We start from the raw sequence: 14,672 nt of genomic DNA on the forward strand, positions 1-14,672 counted from the left end.
CACCTGTTGTCTATTCCATTTGCACAACAGCATGTGAAATGTATTGTCCATCAGTGTTGCTTCCTAAGTGGACAGTTTTTGATTTCACAGAAGTGTGATTGACTTGGAGTTACATTGTGTTGTTTAAGTGTTCCCTTTATTTTTTTGAGCAGTGTATATTCCATCTTCTCTGCTAAAGTGCTGTGAAATCAGCGAGATTTACCGGGGATCCAAATCTCACAAAAAAAAACGTAAAAATAAAAAGACCTCCCTTTATTGGACCCAATAATCACAAATCGTAGTTTATTATTTCAAGATGTGTTCTGTTTCTCCGACCCTCCCCTTTTCATGCTATTTTAGGAGGTATTGAGGCTTATTGTTGAGTAGTGGTTATTTGTAAGTAGGTACTCTTGTCAAGGTGTGTAAATGAAATAAATATGCAATCCATGTAAAAACAAATCGTTATGAACATTGTGTTACTAAGGGGACATCGAAACAACAACGCTAACTATTAATGAGTTGAAAATGTATATTTGAAAGTTCAATATTATACATAAAACAATATCTGGAATACTGGTTTAATTCCCATTCCACTATATGGCTCTGTTCCACATGCTGCTCCCATTCAGGGGTCTGAGGATTCAGAAACAAAATAGTTGATGCTCTTGACACACATCTGTGCATTGGTAGATGTGCTGTACATTGTTATAAATAGTTATGTTATAAGTCTATTGCAGGGTTAGTACTGTTGATAGATGTATAGTGCTGTCATAGAGGCCAACATTTGTCAACGGTGGAAGTAGATTTTTGCTGGGAAAAAAAAAAGCTCTACTTGGTGGTATGACACTGCATCCTATTAGTAGTCTGAGGATTCCAAATCACCCCCATTTTTTTTTGTAGGAAACAACTTTTTATAGTTCCTACAGTACAGTTGTATAGTGTTTTCATGGAGACCTTCAATGATAATCACGTTTCGACAGTGGTGGCCGTAGCTTTCTGCCTTAAAAATGGGGGGGGGGGGGGGTATTTGTCTGTAATGAAGCCCTTTTGTAGGGAATAACTCATTCTGATTGGCTGGTCCTGGCTTCCCACTCACTGGGTAGCCAATGTGAATCCATAGATTAGAGCCTACTGAATGTATTTAAATTGACTGATTTCCTTATATGCACTGTGACTCATCAAAATCATTGAAATTGTTACATGTATATTTTTCTTCCGTATATAAATGTGAAGCATCGTGTTGGCGTTTCCACTCACTACCAAATATGGTGAAGCCCACGGGCCGGCAGTGGGAGATGGAGCGAGATGGATTTTTCTCATCGATGCAACATTTGATCTCAATATAGTTTTCTATTTCCAAAACTGGGATCTGTTACGAACAGAGTGGACTAAATTTTGTAGACTTTGCCTTTTGTTGCCTTTTGTTCTTTAGATGGAATGCAAGGTCCAGCACTTCAGAGTACGCGTTCCCTAACAGAAATATGCAAATACACGCTGGAACGTGCCTATAGGATCTCGCTAGCTCGTGTTTGGCTCTGCCCACATCCTTGCTTGTTTTGCCCACTATGATTCATTTGCTCCCATTTGGAAATGACAGGCTGTGGTCTATCTTGGGTTACATATAAAAAATCTTTGGTATGACACGGGGTCCTATTAGAAGAGTGTCTGAGGATTCCAAATCACACCCCTTTATTGGAGACAACTTCTATAGAATGAACAGTACAGTAGCAAATAGCTGTATAGTGATAACTTCAGTTTAAAATGGTACAGAAGCAAACAAATAGATCAACCAAATGTATTTTATAAAGCTCTTTACAGTGCTCTACAGATACTCAGCCAAAAAAAATGAGAGAGTGAGAGCAATTGAGATGCAGAAATACAGCAGCTAGAAGAAACTCCTCAGAAGACAGGAACCTAAGAAGAAAGATTAGACAGGAACCTAAGAAGAAAGATTAGACAGGAACCTAAGAAGAAAGATTAGAGAAGAACCAGGCTCGGAGGGGGTGGCAAAGTCCTCTTCTGGCTGTGCCTTGGGGAAACGTTGAGTACATGTGGCCATTAAGTCAAGATGGTTATTCAAGATGTGCATAGATTGCCAGCAAGGTCAAGAAATAACCCCAGTGGATATAGAGGATGGAACAGTTCAACACTTCAGGAGTCTGTGTCAGTTGGCTTTTCAGAGAGGACTGTGCCACCACAGCAGCGATATTTGTTGACCTGTTGCCACTAAAAAGGGTGACCAGTGGAGCACAAAAACCATTCCATACAACCTATATTTCTCTTTATTTTCCCTTTCATACTTAAACTATTTGTTATACTTCAACTATGTTACAACACTGTACATAAACAATATAGCATTTGAAATGTCTATTTTAAAACTTTTAAGTAATGTTTACTGCTCATTTCTAATTGCTTATTTCCTTTCTGTTTATTGTCTATTCCGCTTGCTTTTGCAATGTAAACATATATTTCCCATGCCAATAAAGACCTTAGAGAGAGATTGAGAGCGAATTTGCCGAGTTGAATAGGGTACACGCAAATAAGAGCGTTTCTGCATCTCACCTGTAGAACGGGATATATTATATCTACATTTACTGGTTGTAAGCTAGGTCGAAATATATATATTTATATATATATATAGGCATAAGGTTATCAGTGTGGTGAAGGTAAAAATCTAATTTTATGAGAAATAGAAATGGGCGGGGGTTATGACTTTGTGGCTGTGGTAACAACCAAGTGGATCCAGTTAACAATGGGCGATCAACAGCTTTTATTTTTGTGTCGACAACTAAAGTTTAGTCATGGTGTGGTGCTCAGTACCTGGATGTGCGAGCTACAAACAAGCACAGGCTGCTGGGGTAACGTTTCATCGGTTACCTGTCAGAGATATTACTCGTAGTCGACAGTGGCTGGCGGCAATAAAGAACGCAGCCTATGATGTGAATACTGCACTGGATAAATATTTACATTTACATTTAAGTCATTTAGCAGACGCTCTTATCCAGAGCGACTTACAAATTGGTGCATTCACCTTATGACATCCAGTGGGACAGTCACTTAACAATAGTGCATCTAAAACTTAGGGGGGGGGTGGGGTGAGAGGGATTACTTAACCTATCCTAGGTATTCCTTAAAGAGGTGGGGTTTCAGGTGTCTCCGGAAGGTGGTGATTGACTCCGCTGTCCTGGCATCGTGAGGGAGTTTGTTCCACCATTGGGGGGGCCAGGGCAGCGAACAGTTTTGACTGGGCTGAGCGGGAGCTGTACTTCCTCAGTGGTAGGGAGGCGAGCAGGCCAGAGGTGGATGAACGCAGTGCCCTTGTTTGGGTGTAGGGCCTGATCAGAGCCTGGAGGTACTGAGGTGCCGTTCCCCTCACAGCTCCGTAGGCAAGCACCATGGTCTTGTAGCGGATGCGAGCTTCAACTGGAAGCCAGTGGAGAGAACGGAGGAGCGGGGTGACGTGAGAGAACTTGGGAAGGTTGAACACCAGACGGGCTGCGGCGTTCTGGATGAGTTGAAGGGGTTTAATGGCACAGGCAGGGAGCCCAGCCAACAGCGAGTTGCAGTAATCCAGACGGGAGATGACAAGTGCCTGGATTAGGACCTGCGCCGCTTCCTGTGTGAGGCAGGGTCGTACTCTGCGGATGTTGTAGAGCATGAACCTACAGGAACGGGCCACCGCCTTGATGTTAGTTGAGAACGACAGGGTGTTGTCCAGGATCACGCCAAGGTTCTTGGCGCTCTGGGAGGAGGACACAATGGAGTTGTCAACCGTGATGGCGAGATCATGGAACGGGCAGTCCTTCCCGGGAGGAAGAGCAGCTCCGTCTTGCCGAGGTTCAGCTTGAGGTGGTGATCCGTCATCCACACTGATATGTCTGCCAGACATGCAGAGATGCGATCGCCACCTGGTCATCAGAAGGGGGAAAGGAGAAGATTAATTGTGTGTCGTCTGCATAGCAATGATAAGAGAGACCATGTGAGGTTATGACAGAGCCAAGTGACTTGGTGTATAGCGAGAATAGGAGAGGGCCAAGAACAGAGCCCTGGGGGACACCAGTGGTGAGAGCGCGTGGTGAGGAGACAGATTCTCGCCATGCCACCTGGTAGGAGCGACCTGTCAGGTAGGACGCAATCCAAGCGTGGGCCGCGCCGGAGATGCCCAACTCGGAGAGGGTGGAGAGGAGGATCTGATGGTTCACGGTATCGAAGGCAGCCGATAGATCTAGAAGGATGAGAGCAGAGGAGAGAGAGTTAGCTTTAGCAGTGCGGAGCGCCTCCGTGACACAGAGGAGAGCAGTCTCAGTTGAATGACTAGTCTTGAAACCTGACTGATTTGGATCAAGAAGGTCATTCAGAGAGAGATAGCGGGAGAGCTGGCCAAGGACGGCACGTTCAAGAGTTTTGGAGAGAAAAGAAAGAAGGGATACTGGTCTGTAATTGTTGACATCGGAGGGATCGAGTGTAGGTTTTTTCAGAAGGGGTGCAACTCTCGCTCTCTTGAAGACGGAAGGGACGTAGCCAACGGTCAGGGATGAGTTGATGAGCGAGGTGAGGTAAGGGAGAAGGTCTCCGGAAATGGTCTGGAGAAGAGAGGAGGGGATAGGGTCAAGCGGGCAGGTTGTTGGGCGGCCGGCCGTCACAAGACGCGAGATTTCATCTGGAGAGAGAGGGAGAAAGAGGTCAGAGCACAGGGTAGGGCAGTGTGAGCAGAACCAGCGGTGTCGTTTGACTTAGCAAACGAGGATCGGATGTCGTCGACCTTCTTTTCAAAATGGTTGACGAAGTCATCTGCAGAGAGGGGAGGGGGGGAGGGGGCGGAGGATTCAGGAGGGAGGAGAAGGTGGCAAAGAGCTTCCTAGGGTTAGAGGCAGATGCTTGGAATTTAGCGTGGTAGAAAGTGGCTTTAGCAGCAGAGACAGAGGAGGAAAATGTAGAGAGGAGGGAGTGAAAGGATGCCAGGTCCGCAGGGAGGCGAGTTTTCCTCCATTTCCGCTCGGCTGCCCGGAGCCCTGTTCTGTGAGCTCGCAATGAGTCATCGAGCCACGGAGCGGGAGGGGAGGACCGAGCCGGCCTGGAGGATAGGGGACATAGAGAGTCAAGGGATGCAGAGAGGGAGGAGAGGGAGGGTTGAGGAGGCAGAATCAGGAGATAGGTGGGAGAAGGTTTGAGCGGAGGGAAGAGATGATAGGATGGAAGAGGAGAGAGTAGCGGGGAGAGAGAGCGAAGGTTGGGACGGCGCGATACCATCCGAGTAGGGGCCGTGTGGGAGGTGTTGGATGAGAGCGAGAGGGAAAAGGATACAAGGCAGTGGTCGGAGACTTGGAGGGGAGTTGCAATGAGGTTAGTGGAAGAACAGCATCTAGTAAAGATGAGGTCGAGCGTATTGCCTGCCTTGTGAGTAGGGGGGAAGGTGAGAGGGTGAGGTCAAAAGAGGAGAGGAGTGGAAAGAAGGAGGCAGAGAGGAAAGAGTCAAAGGTAGACGTGGGGAGGTTAAAGTCGCCCAGAACTGTGAGAGGTGAGCCGTCCTCAGGAAAGGAGCTTATCAAGGCATCAAGCTCATTGATGAACTCTCCGAGGAACCTGGAGGGCGATAAATGATAAGGATATTAAGCTTGAAAGGGCTAGTAACTGTGACAGCATGGAATTCAAAGGAGGCGATAGACAGATGGGTAAGGGAGAAAGAGAGATGACCACTTGGGAGAGATGAGGATCCCGGTGCCACCACCCCGCTGACCAGACGCTCTCGGGTGTGCGAGAACACGTGGGCGGACGAAGAGAGAGCAGTAGGAGTAGCAGTGTTGTCTGTGGTGATCCATGTTTCCGTCAGTGCCAAGAAGTCGAGGGACTGGAGGGAGGCATAGGCTGAGATGAACTCTGCCTTGTTGACCGCAGATTGGCAGTTCCAGAGGCTACCGGAGACCTGGAACTCCACGTGGGTCGTGCGCGCTGGGACCACCAGAGTAGGGTGGCCGCGGCCACGCGGTGAGGAGCGTTTGTATGGTCTGTGCAGAGAGGAGAGAACAGGGATAAACAGACACATAGTTGACAGGCTACAGAAGAGGCTACGCTAATGCAAAGGAGATTGGAATGACAAGTGGACTACACGTCTCGAATGTTCAGGAAACTTAAATATCCAAATGTCCGTGTTTGTAGCCAGCACTTTCAGCCAGAGGACTTCGAAACGGACCTGAGGTCTCAACTGATGGGTTTGCCAGGTCGTCGCACGTTGAAAAGTGAAGTTATTCCATCAATTTTCCCCTTCACTTAAAAGAGGAAGGCATCCGATCAGCCAACATCAGAGCAGCAGAAAACAAGTCGAGCTGTGGTAACTACAGTAGCTATCGAACAGTTATTTATCTAGCTAAAACCAAAATCTAACTCGTTTTCATAATACGCATAACCAACGTAATTAGTTAGCTGCTACCTAACGACGTGATTTGTAACTTTGTAAACTACGTTAAGTTACAGACTGCTCCAGCCTTGCAGGTTTGTCACTACACTAGTTACCACAGCCACAACGTCTGCATGGTATATATATCGTAAACAAAAAACGAGTTTATTGGTCTTCATTTAAGGTTAGGCATAAAGTTAGCAGTTTGGTTGAAGTTAAGAAGATATATTTTAGAAATAGGCGGGGTTTATTCATTTTGTGGTTGTGATAACTAGTTGACGACCGAAAATTAGGGGATATGACCCGGAAGTGGAAATGGCGTTTACGTGGGCTAGTCTTTAAAAAAATATATATATATATATTTTATTTTTATTTTTTATTAACAAGTCCAAGAACTCGCTCGCCAAGCAGTTACGAACAACGCGTTGAGAAGTCAAACCTGTGATCTCATACTTTCTCTATACTATATTGTTGTCATCATGCCCGTGTGGTGTTCTGTACCATACTGTGCGAATTACAAACAAGCGCAAAAAAAAGGAGTAATCTTTCACAGTTTACCTACCGGAGATATACCCCGATGCCGTAAATGGCTCGCGGCTATCAAGAATAATATTTACAATGTCAACACACCAGTGGCCAAGTATCAAAACATCCGCGTCTGTAGTCAACATTTTCGGCCAGAAGATTATTTGAGGGATTATCAATCTGAATTGATGGGGAAGCCAAATCGACGGCAGCTGAAAAGGGACGCGATACCATCGGTGTGATTAGAAGTAACCTAGCCTTACCTAGACTAGGTTAACTGGTTACAGCAAACAATGTAGTCCTGTATTTAATGAATCGGCCAAATCAGCTGAAATCACCTCAGTTTGCTGAAATTAGTATATTTTCACCCTCTCTGCTCAAGCCTTGCTGATCAGAAATTGTAAACTTGTTGAATCTCCCGGTAGTCAGACGTTACTTCAGACGGTATTCTCTGCAATGTTTCAGCCATGAAACCCTGAAGATCCAATAACCGTTTAGCTGCTTTCAGAATAATTTCAAGTTTCTTCGATTTTTTGTTGTTGTTGTTATTTAGAATTGTACAATTAATCACCTGCGCAATAAACAGCTAAATCAACCTTCTTTACGATTAGTGTTTCAGGATCTCTCAACTGACTGACATCCACATCCTGTTGGGCATCCACTGACATAGCTTCATCAGCTCTACTCGTTGCGTTGAACATTTTTACTGCCTCTGTATAGGACACCTTCTCAATTTCTACTGCCTCTGTAGCCGATGTGAAATGGCTAGCAAGTTAGCGGTGGTGCGCGCTAGTGGCGTTTCAATCGGTTACGTCACTTGCTCTGAGACCTTGAAGTAGTGGTTCCCCTTGCTCTGCAAGGGCTGCGGCTTTTGTGGAGTGTGACGACCCTCCCACTCTGTCTGCCATATTCTGTCTTTGTTCTTGTTTCCTTATTAGGATGCCGGTGGGCGGAGTTGAGAGGGTCGTCAGCTACATGGGAAACACCTGGGCCAGGTGTCTCCCAGGATAAATAGACCTCTTCAACATTCATGGAGGAGACTCTCTCCATGCAGACACCTGTTGTAGATTGTGTTGTGGTTCTTGGTGGCCGTTTGTTTGTTTGCTTTGGCACCTTTCATCACCCTGCATTATCACATTCATGCATGCAAAACACTCACTTACACTACTGATTACTGATTACACACACCATTGTATATTATACTTAGTTACTTTTTAATAAATATAGATTTTGCTACTCCTTATCTCCACGTTGTCTCCCTTTGTTACGGGCTTTGAGCCGGTTCGTGACAAGTGGGGGCTCATCCGGGATCTTTGAACTATTGGTTTGGGAGACCGTGGAGGTACGTGTTTGGATTGAATATGGTGTTTGAATGTGATCGGCCCAGTATTGGTTGCCTTTGTTGTTTGGTTTGTGTGCTGCGTTGGAGAGAGTATAATGGTTAGTTTCCAGGCCTTGCCTAGCCTGGAAACTCTTGTTCTACTTTCTGTTGGGACGTCAGTCTGAAGTGAGTAATCTGCTGTGTACCTCGGTGGGAGATTTGGGTAGGGTAGTGGAACTTGCTACCCGGAGCTATAGCCTTTTTCCCCTGATAGGTTTAGCGACGTGTTTCATTTTTTGGAATATGTTGGGCATGGTTAATGTTTGTTATTTTTGTGTGGTGTCTGTGGACTGAGCAGTTGTCTCGGGGGCACATCCGTGGCTTGGTGGAATTTGCCAGCATGCTGGGGAGTTCTATTTCCTTGCCAGCGGGCTACAGTGCGTAAATTCCCACCGCAAATCTGCACGAAGACTAGGGTTGAGTTATTGTAGGTTTTGGGGAAGCTCCATATCTCATCTCTCTTCTGTGGTGCTCAGGGTGATTGTCAATTCTCGGGTTGTGTTCTGGTGTGCTCAGCAGAAGGGAAGAGCGAGAATTTTTTTTTGTGTGATTATGGCGTCTTATGTAGATAAGTTCATTCGCTCTCCATCAGAGGAATTGTTAGATTTAGGTACTAAAGAACAGCTGTTGAAGGTCGCGGAACACTACAAGGTTGAGATTAGTGATAAACGTCTAAAGAATTCTATTAGGTTGATATTGAAAGCCAATCTGATGGAGAGTGGTATTCTTGAAGTTACCACCGGGCCAGCCTCTGCTGAGGATTTGTTGTCTCCCCATAACGTTACAATGGCCATTCCATCGGTTAGTCCTAGTAGCCTTCTTTTTGAACAGCAGAAAGAACTGCTTTTGTTACAGCTAGAGCATGATCGTGAGAAGCTAGAGCATGATCGGCAGCATGTTCGTGAGAAGCTAGAGCATGATCGTGTGAAATATGAAAAGGAATTGGCATTTAAACAAGATATGGAGCGTGCTAAAATCAAGTTGCAACAAGAACGTTTAGAGTTGGTTAGGGAAGGAAAGATCTCAGGGGAGAGTTTGTTTTGGGAAGGTGACCCAGATTTACCTAGGGGTAGTTCCGCTTTTGGTCGTGCCCCAGAGACATTTGATATTGTTGGGAACTTACGGTTATTGCCTCGGTTTAATGAAAGGGACCCCGAGACATTCTTTTCGTTGTTTGAGCGGGTTGCTGACGCTAGGAGTTGGCCTGATTCTGACCGCACTTTAATGTTGCAGTGTGTGCTGACTGGTAAAGCGCAGGAAGCATATTCAGCTCTTAGTGTACACGACAGTGCCAGTTATGATAAAGTTAAAACAGCTGTGTTACAGATTTATGAATTGGTCCCTGAGGCTTACCGCCAACGATTTAGAACTTTAAAAAGGGACGATAACCAGACTCATGTTGAGTTTGCGCGACAGTTATCTTTACAGTTTAATCGCTGGTGTTCTGCCTCTGCAGTTGTGACTTTCCAAGGGCTGTGTGATCTGATTATGTTAGAGCAATTTAAGGACACAATTCCTGATCGTATTGCCACTTATATTAATGAACAGAAAGTAAAGAATGTTGCTGAAGCTGCGGTTTTGGCGGACGAGTATGTGTTGACTCACAAAAGTGTCTTTGCAAAACCCCGTATTCGGAAAGAGTGGGGGCGTTCGGATAGATTTGGGCTTCGCTCACCGAGATACTTTGATTCTCGGGCAGAGTTCTATTCAACTAGGGTTGAACCTGACTCCCATGGTAAGGCTGACTTTGGGCAGGAGTGTCACTACTGTCAAGGTTCAGGTCATTGGAAAAACGAATGTCCACTTCTCAGGTCAAAGGGTGCTTACGCTAAATCTAAGCCTGCTGCGTTAGCTGCACCTGTTCCACATCAGTTCATTCTTGACTCATTTCCTCAGGCCCAGGAGAATGTGAAAGTCCATATTGATCCAGACTATTTTCCTTTCATTACAGAAGGTTTTGTGTCTATGTTAGGAAGTAAAGACCTAGTGCCAGTGAAGATCCTGAGAGACACAGGTGCCTCTGAATCATTTGTGTTGGAGTCTGTGTTACCCTTTTCTGCTGAGACTGATTCGGGAATAGTGTTCTAATTAGGGGAATAGGTTTGAACACTCTGTCAGTTCCATTGCATAAACTGATGTTGGATTGTGGGCTGGTGAAGGGTGAAGTTGTTGTGGGGGTGCGTCCTTCGTTGCCTATTGAGGGTATCGACGTTATCCTTGGGAATAACTTAGCAGGTGAGCGTGTATGGCCAGTTGTGTTTCCATCTCTAGTGGTTTCCACTAAGCCGTCATTTGTTGGGATTCCTGATGAGAGTGTACAGAGTTTCCCAGAGGTGTTCTCTGCGTGTGCAGTGACACGTTCTATGAGCCGTGGCGAACTAGTCACTGCGCCGACTAATGATAATAATACAAAGTATGTCACTGTTTTCCCTGTTATCCCGTTATCTGTAACCCGCTCAGATCTAATCAATGCTCAACGGGATGACCCCACGTTGGAAGAGTTGCGTGATCAAATTGTGCCTATAGAACAGTTGGGAGATGTCGCCCATGGCTATTTTCTCCAAGAGGATGTCCTGATGAGAAAGTGGGTGTCTCATGATAGTGTTTTTCTGGGGGAGGCAATTAGTCAGGTTGTTGTACCAGTTAAGCTTCGTGAGTTGGTGTTGGAAACTTCTCACAGTGACGTTGCTGGACATATGGGGGTGAGGAAAACCTACAATCGCATATTAAGACATTTCTTTTGGCCTAGATTAAAGAGGGATGTTTCTGATTTTATCAAAACTTGTCACACCTGTCAATTAACTGGTAAGCCTAATCAAGCTATTAAACCAGTACCATTGTTTCCTATTCCTGTACTCAGCCAACCTTTTGAGTATCTGATTATTGACTGTGTGGGTCCTCTGCCTCGTTCTAAAAGGGTAGCAGTTACCTGTTCACTGTGATGTGTCAGACCACTAGGTTTCCTGCTGCCTATCCTCTCCGATCTATCACGACTAAATCGGTGTTAAAAGCTTTGACTCAGTTTCTCTCATTGTTTGGAATCCCTAAGGTCATTCAGAGTGATCAAGGATCTAATTTTACCTCTAATCTGTTTGGTCAGGTTCTTCAACAGCTCTATATTAAACACAATGTGTCTAGCGCCTATCACGCGCAAAGTCAAGGAGCACTGGAACGTTTCCATCAAACACTTAAGTCTTTGTTGAGAGCTTATTGTACTGAGATGGATAAGGATTGGGAGGAGGGGTTGCCTTGGTTACTGTTAGCCGCTAGGGAAGTTTCACAGGAGAGCACAGGTTTCAGTCCAAATGACCTTGTGTTTGGACATAGGGTGCGTGGACTTTTATCTGTTCTCCAGGATGACTGGAAGTCTCCCGAGCCTCCTCAGTCCCTGTGTTCGTATGTGTGATTTCCGGCGACGGCTGTATGCCGCTGGTGAAATGGCTAAAGAGAAGTTATCATCTTCACAGGAGAGGATGAAGGGCATATTTGATCGCCGAACTGAGCCTCGTCACTTTAGTCCAGGTGACCAGGTTCTTGCTCTGCTGCCAATTGTTGGTTCTCCTTTTCAAGCCAAGTTTCAAGGTCCATATACAGTGGTGCGCCAGTACACTGAGCAAAATTATCTAGTTGCCACTCCAGAACGGAGGAAAGCACACCAGCTGTGCCATGTAAATCTGTTAAAACCCTATTATGCACGTTCCTCTGAGACTGAACAGTGGGATTCTACAGAGGACGGTAAACCTGTTCTTTTGGCTGATACCGTTGTTTCCTTGGGTTCTTGTCGTGCTAGATCTGTGCATGAGGAGGAAGATGTTCCTGGTCCTGACGATTGTATATTGCAGGGTAGATTGAAAAATTCAGAAACACTGGATATTTTAGACAGTCTTCTCACTCACCTACCTGTTGATGAGCGGAAAGAGATGGTTGGTCTGATTCAGAGATTTCCAGGTTTATTTTCTGATACACCTACACGTACAAACTTAATAGAACATGATATTGACATTGGAGGTGCTGACCCCATTCGTCAGCGGTTCTATAGAGTTTCTTCAGAGAAACTACGTTGTCTGGATGCTGAGGTCAAGTACATGCTGGAGAGTAAGATAGCAGAGCCTTCTTTCTCCAGTTGGGCTTCTCCCTGTATCTTGGTCAGTAAACCGGATGGAACAAACCGTTTTTGTACGGACTACCGTAAGGTAAACAGTGTCACAAAGCCAGATTCATTTCCTCTTCCTCGGATGGAGGACTGTGTTGATCAAGTCGGTGCAGCTAAGTTTGTGAGCAAATTTGACCTGTTAAAAGGCTATTGGCAGGTGCCACTGACGAGTAGGGCACGTGAAATCTCTGCCTTTATTACACCCTTTGGTCTGTACTCGTATTCAGTTATGAGTTTCGGTCTGCGCAATGCACCTGCCACTTTTCAGCGACTTATGAACAGGGTTGTCGCCGGTCTGACCGGGTGCGCTGTTTATTTGGACGATGTAGTGATCTATGCAGATACTTGGGAAGAACATCTGTCCCGTATTCAAGCCTTGTTTGAACGTCTGGCTGCGGGTCGCCTCACAATCAATCTGGCAAAATGTGAGTTTGCTCAGGCGACCGTTACATACCTTGGAAAAGTGGTTGGGCAGGGTGAAGTGCATCCTGTTCGGGCTAAAGTGGTGGCTATTGATGCTTTTCCACCACCAACTACTAAAAAGGAACTGATGCGTTTCTTGGGCATGATTGGTTATTACCGTAGTTTTTGTAATAACTTCTCTACTGTGGTCGCTCCCTTGACAGATATGCTGAAAGCTAAGGCTGTTTACGTTTGGTCTACTCGTTGTCAACACGCTTTTGAAGATTCAAAGAGATTGCTTACCTCAACTCCAGTGCTGGCTGCTCCTCGCATGGATTTGTCATTTACCTTGCAGGTGGATGCTAGTCATGTGGGGGCAGGTGCAGTTTTGCTGCAAGCAGATGTGTCTGGGATTGAGAGGCCTGTTAGTTTCTTTTCTAAAAAGTTTAACGATTATCAGTTGAACTATTCGGTTATTGAAAAGGAAGCGCTAGCACTCATTTGGGCGCTACAACACTTCGAAGTGTATGTCGGGTCGGGGTAGTACCTATGGTGGTCTACACCGACCATAACCCCCTCACTTTTTTGAGGTCCATGATGTGTCCAAACCAGAGGATAATGCGATGGTGTTTATTTTTACAATCATTCCATCTCGATGTGAGGCACATCCGGGGGACTGAAAACGTGATTGCTGATGCGCTCTCTCGTGCGCCCTGTTCCTAATGTTTACGTGACTGACCATTGTTTCGGGTTGTCATTTTCTGGTTGTCATGTTCTATCTTTCCTGTCTGTTCCCTCCTGGTCTTGTGTTCTTCTTTCCTCTTAAATATTGCTTCCTATGCGCAAAGGTTGCTGAGGTCTGGGGAGGAGGAGGTTGGATGGGGCAGGTGGAGGTGTGAACACATAACCCCTCACCAATTTGGGACGCAGAGGCCTGTGTCAATTTGGGACGCAGAGGCCTGTGTCAATTTGGGACGCAGAGGCCTGTGTCAATTTGGGACGCAGAGGCCTGTGTCAATTTGGGAGGAGGCCTGTGTCAATTTGGGACGCAGAGGCCTGTGTCAATTTGGGACGCAGAGGCCTGTGTCAATTTGGGACGCAGAGGCCTGTGTCAATTTGGGACGCAGAGGCCTGTGTCTGTGTCAATTTGGGACGCAGACGTGTCAGAGGGCCTGTGTCAATTTGGGACCTGTGTCAATTTGGGAGAGGCCTGTGTCAATTTGGGACGCAGAGGCCTGTGGCCCTGTGTCAATTTGGGACGCAGAGGCCTGTGTCAATTTGGGACGCAGAGGCCTGTGTCAATTGGGAGGCAGAGGCCTGTGTCAATTGGGGATGTGTCAATTGGGACGCAGAGGCCTGTGTCAATTTGGGGGGACGCGGGCCTGTGGGGGACTGTGTTGTGTCAATTTGGGACGCGGGTGGCTGGTCCCTTGTTGGTCCCCGGTTTTATGGGGGGAATGTGACGACCCTCCCACTCTGTCTGCCATATTCTGTCTTTGTTCTTGTTTCCTTATTAGGATGCCGGTGGGCGGAGTTGAGAGGGTCGTCAGCTACATGGGAAACACCTGGGCCAGGTGTCTCCCAGGATAAATAGACCTCTTCAACATTCATGGAGGAGACTCTCTCCATGCAGACACCTTTTGTAGATTGTGTTGTGGTTCTTGGTGGCCTTTGTTTGTTTGCTTTGGCACCTTTCATCACCCTGCATTATCACATTCATTCATGCAAAACACTCACTTACACTACTGATTACTGATTACACACACCATTGTATATTATACTTAGTTGCTTTAGTTAATAAATACATATTTTGCTACTCCTTATCTCCACGTTGTCTC

General features: G+C 46.0%; 1 protein-coding gene across 1 annotated transcript in view; it reads left to right on the forward strand.

The window, feature by feature from the left end:
- The first annotated feature begins 6,120 nt into the window (after window positions 1-6,120).
- The window catches only part of LOC124009984 (zinc finger protein 778-like), a 14,005-nt gene continuing 5,453 nt past the window's right edge, over window positions 6,121-14,672 (forward strand). The window contains exon 1 of the mRNA XM_046322268.1: window positions 6,121-6,307. The gene's annotated coding sequence lies outside the window, so the exon portion shown is untranslated. The remainder of the gene's footprint in view (window positions 6,308-14,672) is intronic.

Source organism: Oncorhynchus gorbuscha, linkage group LG22 (genome assembly GCF_021184085.1).
Source record: "Oncorhynchus gorbuscha isolate QuinsamMale2020 ecotype Even-year linkage group LG22, OgorEven_v1.0, whole genome shotgun sequence".
In the NCBI taxonomy this organism is placed as follows: domain Eukaryota; kingdom Metazoa; phylum Chordata; class Actinopteri; order Salmoniformes; family Salmonidae; genus Oncorhynchus; species Oncorhynchus gorbuscha.